We start from the raw sequence: 8,651 nt of genomic DNA on the forward strand, positions 1-8,651 counted from the left end.
CCACGTTGCACCATTTCTCTCACCCTGGATAATACCGGATCTTTTTGCGTCCACCCTCTCACTTGTTCGGCAGTAATTAAGGTTACGTCTGCATTCTCCAGCATCAGGACTCTTTCCTCCTGTTCAATGTCCGATTCCATTGACAATGGTAACCGACTTAGAGCATCTGCGTTTCCATGATCTTTGCCTGGCTTGTAGAGGATGTTATATTCATAGGCTCTTAGTGTCACAGCCCATCGCTGGATCCTAGGAGATGACATTTGAGGAACAGCTTTTAACTCATTAAATAAAGACAACAAGGGTTTATGGTCCGTAACTATAGTAAACTTACGACCATACAAATACTTATGGAAGCGTTGTAAGCCGAACATGATGGCCAACCCTTCCTTGTCCAACTGCGAATAATTCCGCTCAGCTTGATTCAAAGTCCGTGACATAAATCCAATGGGTCTCTCACTCCCATCTGGCATCTTATGTGAAAGAACTGCACCTAGGCCATAAGGAGAAGCATCACATGATAAAATCACATCCTTCTGGAGGTCATAGTGGACCAGAACTTGTACTGATTGGATCATTTTCTTGGACTGAGCAAAAGCAACCTCTTGTTCCTCCTTCCAGTTCCATTTTTCATCTTTCCGCAGCAATTGGTGCACAGGGGCTAAAACGGTAGACAAGTTGGGTAAGAACTTATTATAGTAGTTTAATAGTCCTAAATAGGCCTTCAACTCTGTCACATTCTTTGGTGATGGAGCGTTTTGAATAGCAGTCACCTTTTCTGGTACGGGGTGGAGACCGGTCTCATCTACTTTATGACCCAAGAACGTTACCTCTTTTTCCATGAAGGAACATTTGCTCCGTTTCAACCGCAGTCCTGCTTCTTGCAATCTTTCCAATACCCTGGCAAGCGTTTGAAGATGTTCCTCATCATTGCGACCAGTCACCAGAATGTCATCCAGGAAAACTGCCACATACGGAAGACCTTGCAGTACTCCCTCAATGGTCCTCTGAAAGATGGCAGGACTAGAAGAAACTCCAAAGGGTAAAACACGGTAAGTAAACAGACCCTTGTGGGTATTCACTGTGACATATTTCTTGGACTCTGCATCTAATACAATCTGATGGTAGGCATGGCTCATATCCAGGTTAGTAAACTTTTGCCCACCTGACAGTGTGGCAAACAAATCGTCTATTCGAGGGATAGGATATTGTTCCAACTTTGAGACTCGATTTACTGTTAACTTATAGTCCCCACATAGTCGTACAGTATTATCTGACTTTAAGACTGGCACTACAGGTGCAGCCCATTCTGAGTGTTTAACAGGTTCTATGATTTTTTCTTTTAACAGGCGTTCTATTTCAGCCTCTACTTTCGTCTTCATTGCATAAGGAACTGGTCTGGCTTTGAAAAATCGGGGAACTCCTTCATTGTCAACATAAATCTTTGCTGGTGGACCTCTCAATTCACCCAGTTCCTCTTTAAACAACTCTGAATGTTGGCTAAGCACTTCAGTCAAGGTTACATTTTCCACCCCTTGAATTTTATGTATGGCCTCCCATTCCATGCCCAAGTCTTTAATCCATCCTCTACCCAATAGATTGGGTCCTGTTCCAGGTACTACCACTACCGGTAACTCCTTCATGACTCCTTTATGTTTAACTTCCACCTGCGCAGAACCTAACACTGTTAAAGTTTGGCCAGTATAGGTTTTTAACTTCAAAGAACAGGTCTTTAATTCTGGAATTTGATGCCTTGTCCATAATTTGGAAAAATTTGACCCATTCATCACAGTCACACCACAACCAGTATCAACTTCAAAAGGTATTATTGTCTCATTAACAGCCAATGTGATAGTCAGTGGGGCAACCTTTGGAATCTCAGTTTCCTTCAAACTGTGAACTGTAAAAATACCCTCTTCATCAGATGCACTTTTTTCGTCTCTGCCCACATAATACGATCTCTGTTCTCCTCTGGTCACAACTCTCTTACGTCTTTCTCCCCCTTGTAAGTTTGTGTCTCTGGTGGAACTTTTTGATTTGCATACTTTCATGATGTGACCTTGTTTCCCACATTTGTGACATTTCTCAGAAACAAATCTGCACTCATTGGCCAAATGTTGCAAACTTCCACATCTGTAACATGCTCTGCTTTGACTTTCTTCTTGCTTTACTGCCATTTTATGCACTCTCATTGACATGGATGTTTCTGAGTGCTTAGCTTGCAAGTCCCTCACATCCTTATTGGCCATTTCCATTGCTTGAGCTACTTTCAAAGCCTTTTCAAAGGTTAAATCCACTTCTGCCAACAGTCTACGTTGAATATGGTCATCATTTATGCCACATACCAGTCTATCCCGAAGCATTTCTGTCAATTTTTCTCCATAGTTACAATCATGAGCCAATTTCCTCAAAATTGCCACATACTCGAGTACAGTTTCCCCTTCTTCTCTTGATCTTGAGTTGAATTTAAACCGCTGTACAATTTCACTAGGTTTTGGGTTGAAATGCTCTTTAAGCAAATCCACTAATTCATCAAATGTCTTTGCTCCTGGTTTAACTGGGCTCAGTAAATTCCTCAGTAGACTGTATGTTTGACCTCCTACAGTGCTCAACAATATAGCTCTTTGCTTGACTGCTTCTGTAATTTCATTGGCCACAAAAAAATGCTGCAAGATTTCACAATATTCTTCCCAAGACTGAGATTGACTGTCAAATGGTGTGACTGTTCCTACCATGTTGGCCATCTTCTTTTCCAAAGCTCCAACTTGTATGGATTAAACTTCTTCACCTTCCAGCACTTCTCTCCAAGGCATTTCCTTTTCTTGCTTTTATCCTCGTCGCCAAAATGTAATAACTTGCAGGAGACAAATCCATTCAAGTAAGTTCATTTACTTCGGAGACATCAAAAGCCAGCAGTACACATGATAACAGCCAGGTGTAATCCATGTCTAACTAACAAGTTCTTCTTTGCTACTCTTAAGCCAAAGTCAAACTGCATTAGATTGCCCCCTACAGGTCAATCTACAAAAGCTCACTCTACAACACTTCCTTAGCTGTGTCTGAAACCGCTCACTCGTTCACTCATTCACTAATCCCTACATAGTGAATGGCAGTTGAGTGCACTACATCAGCAAAGAATTCGGACGCTGACATAATTATCACGCGCCAGAGAGCTCGGACAATTTGTCATAAACATTACCTACCCATCTTTAATATTTTCTTTTTTTTGGCTGTATGAATTGTAAGTAACAATTTTATTTAACACGTTTATTGCGTTATTTGATTAAAAAAAAAAGATAATAAAAACACTTGCTTGTCATATTTATTTACTTTTTACATTTGTATGTGAAAATAAAAGAGAACAAAACACTACACAACACATTTGTTTATTCAAATATAGATATAACGGTATATATAAATAAATAACCAGGCGTCTGGTCTTATAAATGATTGTTTTCTAACTCGCGTGCACCGTTGCCATGGTGACATTTTTTTTTTTTTTTCATTCGCGCTCGATCGCCTTATAGTGTTGGATTGTGGGAAATAGTATCTCAGCAAGTGTACATCGTATGTACACTCGAATTCAGAGAGGATTGTGGGTAAAAGTAGTGAAGAATGTAGGGAATGATGTCGTTCACTCAGAATTCGGACACCACTACAAAATGGCCGACACCCTAAATAGTACACTATATAGTGGATCGGGAGCGATTTCAGACACAGCTCTTGTCATCATGGAGAGCGCAGTTCACGATTGCATAGTAACGACAGACGCCACAGGAGAACAATTAAGCGCTTGTGGAAAGGAGACAGCGGCGCGCTCGCGCTTTCCACTTGTTTTTACCACTGATCTAATGACTGGATAGCTCATGACGTTCTAAACTGCCAGTAGGCAGTGAAGCCACCGGAAGTGTTCGAGCGGCCATCTTACGATTCCCTACCAGCAGAGGGCTCCAACGCCCGTTATACAGAGATTGGTAGCTCCGACGGCACTTTTAAGATGATCCGCTGTGCAGCATACAAGTGTAAAACGACGTTCACAAAAGGATGTAGGAAAAACTGCCCACAGGTTGCAATTCAAGCCCTATTCGTAGTAATTTATGCAAAATTGTCGCTATGCCCGTGTTGTTTTCTCCGAGGCAAGAGCTGCTGCTTCTTCAAAAAACAACGATAAAACAGTCAACAGTAGCCTATAAGAAACCTCAGAGCAGCAATAATCACAATTAAGTATCCAATAGCGACACCATTTGACAACTTCAAAAGAGCTTCGTGCAGAGTCCGTTTAACGTTACATTAACCCATACAATTTGTATTATGCATTTCCTGAACATGTACTTGCTAATCAAACACTTTATATGAACAAACTACTAATCTATAAAACACGCCCTGCAAACTAGCCAGCACTGGCCCTTTACGGGCCCACTTAGGGCTAGCCTAAGGGCCCCCAGCGGGCTGCCAGCGCAGGGCCCATGAGAATTTGCTCATTGGCAAAACGTTGGCCCCTTAGCGCTGGCCCTGCACGGGCAGCCCTCACTTAGCCCCCAGGAAGCCCTCACTAAGCCCACACAGGGCCCGCACTATTAATCTACAACAATAAATCTGTTTCATAAATGCTTTTCAGCTACTATAATGTATTTTATACATCTGAAATGGATGCAGTCACCACATAACTAATGTCTGAATTGTCAAAAAATGTACAGTAGTCAAAGGGATTTCAAATCAATGTATTTATTAATTACAAAATATAAAACATTCAATTCAGGTTAATACAGGTTAATAAAGCTAATTTAACACTCTGAAAGGGACTAAAAATTCTCTATACAAATATAAAATAATTCAAATCAATGTATTTGATAATTACAAAATATAAAACATTCAATTCAGGTTAATACAGGTTAATAAAGCTAATTTAACACTCTGAAAGGGACTAAAAATTCTCTATATAAAAATAAAATAATTCAAATCAATGTATTTGATAATTACAAAATATAAAACATTCAATTCAGGTTAATACAGGTTAATAAAGCTAATTTAACACTCTGAAAGGGACTAAAAATTCTCTATACAAAAATAAAATAATTCAAATCAATGTATTTATTAATTACAAAATATAAACCTTCAATTCAGGTTAATACAGGTTAATAAAGCTAATTTAACACTCTGAAAGGGACTAAACATTCTCTATACAAAAATAAAATAATTCAAATAAACATAAAAAAAAATAATACTGGTAACACTTTATAATATCGTTCAGTTGTAAGTCATTTATAAGTGGTTAGTTAATGATGAACTAATCATTTACAATACATTCATAAATTATTAGCAAGTGATATACTAACATTTTACGTATGCTTTGTAAATTCCATTACAAGTCATTTACTAGTGATTAGTAAATGATTAATTCATTATTTATGAAACATGACTATGCGTTCATAAACGATTAAAAAGTGATATGTTAATTATTGTATGTATGTTTTGTAGATTCAGGTACAAGTCATTTACATTTGATTAGTTAATGATTAGCTAATCATTTACAAAGCATGAATATGCGTTTTATAAATGTTTAATAAAGTATGTTATTTTTTTGTATGTATGTAGCAATTAGAGGGAGCAGAAAGTGTTGTAAATGCCTTGTATACACATACAGATAATTTGTAACAGGTAAGTAACAGCGTTCAACACAATGATGTGTAAACGCATGAAGAAATCATTTACAACACTTTCTGCATCCCCTCATCTAAAGTGTAAACTATTCATCACTTGTAAATGTGTTACACATTATTCGTAGATTACCACTTCAAGAATCATTAAGGCATAAGATCATCGAATCGCATCTACGAATGATGTGTAACACATTTACAAGTGATGAACAGTTAACACTTTAGATTAGGGGATGCAGAAATTGTTGTAAATGATTTATTAATGCGTTTACACATCATCTATAACAGGCGTTGAACACTGTAGTGTGTATTTTGTATAAAGTTTTTTTTTTTGTTATTAACTGCTTTGAGAACTGGAAATACACAATTCATGCATACAAATCTGTATATATTAATAAATGAAGATGATTAAATTAGACCAATGCAAAAAACGAAATTCATGCCTGCATTTATTAAGACAAACCTGGTAAAAACGAATGCAGTCTATACACTGACTTGGCTGCTCTGTGAAATGTAATACAACAGTGCCACCTACTGTCTAAATGCATTAACATTAAAAGTGTGAGGTGAACTCTATGAGAGCATAGACATAGGTAAATGGGTTTGTCAATTAGCCTGAAATAAAAATAAATAAAATAAAAACTCAGATCTTGTGCATCCTCACATTGGAGTCTCGAGTTCATGTACAAAGTTTGGTTTCGATACGTGACAGAGTTCCTGAGATATGGACGACTTCCTGTTTGGCGACTACGCCGCTGATTTCGTTTGGCTGTGACGGGCAAACGCTTCCGAAAATCAAAAATCCTTCTAGTAACTTTTGTGAGGCTTGGTCCAAGGATCATGGACGTCTAGTTTCGTGAAGTTCGGACCAAATTTGTGACCTGTGAAACTTTAGTTTAGCTTTCTGTTCAATCCACTATGGCGGACGAACGACATGGACTCGTGATGTCATCTTCGCGAGCAACTTACACCGGTACTGACCGGACGTTTTAAAGTTGGAACGGTGTCTCTGTCTCAAAGGGCCTAGGCGCAGGAGCTGACCAAATAGCTGGGGGGGGGTGGGGGCGCTTGCCAAATTATGTAAAATTTTGGATTTTTAAAAAAAAAAATGTATCTTGTACATCCTCACATTGGAGTCTTGAGTTAATGTACAAAGTTTGGTTTCGATACGTGATAGAGTTCCTGAAATATGAACTACTTCCTGTTTTGGCGACTACGCCGCAGATTTCGTTTGGCTGTGACGGGCAAACGCTTCCGAAAATCAAAAATCCTTCTAGTAACTTTTGTGAGGCTTGGTCCAAGGATCATGTACGTCTAGTTTCGTGAAGTTCGGACTAAATTTGTGACCTGTGAAAATGTAGTTTCGCTTTCTGTTCAATCCAGTGTGGCGGACAAACGACATGGACTCGTGATGTCATCTTCGCGAGCAACTTAAACCGGTACTGACCGTACGTTTTAAAGTTGGAACGGTGTCTCTGTCTCAAAGGGCCTAGGCGCAGGAGCTGGCCAAAATCTTTCAGCAAGCACACTTAATAATAATAATAATAAGAAAACTTAAGAAGAACAATAAGTGTGCGCTTTCAGCAAGCACACTTAATAATAATAATAAGAAGAAGAAAACTTAAGAAGAACAATAAGTGTGCTGCTTTCAGCAAGCACACTTAATAATAATTACTAGAGCATTGGGAGCAACACAGGACGTTTCGGTTTCTCATCCGAGCGCGAATTTTAGCAGCACGACTGACGCTTCAGTTTACGGTCAAGTACGAGTTAAGAATAAGTAGCTAAACTAAACATTTTATATTTGACAGTTTTTTAGGTCATAAATGTCAAACGAATGACAAAAATAATTAGAAAACTAATAAACTTTTGTCTAATAACGTGTAATGATGTCATTGTGAGGGGACAAGAAACATTAACAAAGCAGTTTTCATAGGCACAAGATTAATAATGCATGTGTACATGTTGAGAATTAATATAATACAATTTGTAGCCTTCAGTAAATTAAAAAAGTTCAGCTTTAGGAGGGGAAGAGACAGGGCAAGATCAGGAGACTGAGAGAAAAAGACAGAGTGATGGAGATGAGGAGAGAGCAGGTTTTAAATCTATTTCTTATCCTTTTTTGGCCTTCAAACGTCTTGAACTGCACATATCAGAGAAATAAACATGTTTAACCCCATAACAACTTCAAATTTATGACCTCTTTGATTATAAAGCCCTGTCTACGGCCATGTATTAGGCCTAGATCAATAATGAATATGTACACATATTGTGAATGAATTTAATAAACTTAGTTACCTAGCTTTCCTGGTAGCTTTGTCTGAGAAAATGATTCATAAATCAACCTATCAGTTGACCCTATGTTTACTTTCTTCACTGACAGACAAAAATGAAAAGCCTATATCAGTCAAAGCTCAGCTTTAGGAGGGGAAAAGACAGAGCAAGATAAAAACAAACAGAAAAAGAGTGTGATGCTGATGAAGTGTGGAAAATAAACAGCTACCCGCACATGGTTTTAAAGCTATTGTTATCCAATTTTTTTGGCCTTCAAAACATCTTAAAATGCACATAATGTAGATCAGAGAAATCAGAATTTTCTCAGGGGAGCATGTCCCCGAACCCCCATAAATACCTCACATTCGGGACCTCAGTGATTATATAACCCTGCCATATGCATGTTACTGGATGAATGAATGAAATTAGTTAATAATGAGCATTAGACCATAAACTAACTTTTTTTTTTTAAATCATACCCTCATTGGGTGCTGAGCCCCCCTAAAATGAAAATCCTAGAATCGCCCCAGGTGTTGTTGTTTAAGGTTTAAATTAATCAATAAAATAGGCCTATACTAAATAAATGTAAGCTACCCAGGTGAAAAAGACGTAGGCTACTGTTAAATGTATTAAAATGCATTAAAGTAGGTTATATTTGTATTGAAGGCTTACTAAAAACACACTCAAGTAGCCTAGTCCAGTCCCACAGAGGGAGTCGGTTGC

The 8,651-nt window shown here is 38.2% G+C and overlaps 1 protein-coding gene across 1 annotated transcript in view; it reads left to right on the forward strand.

Annotated features, from left to right (window-relative positions):
• LOC307167355 (sialic acid-binding Ig-like lectin 14) overlaps positions 1–8,651 on the forward strand; it is a 340,868-nt gene that overhangs the window by 271,662 nt on the left and 60,555 nt on the right. The gene's annotated exons all lie outside the window — the stretch shown is intronic.

Source organism: Squalius cephalus (assembly GCF_949319135.1).
Source record: "Squalius cephalus genome assembly, chromosome: 11".
Lineage (NCBI taxonomy): Eukaryota > Metazoa > Chordata > Actinopteri > Cypriniformes > Leuciscidae > Squalius > Squalius cephalus.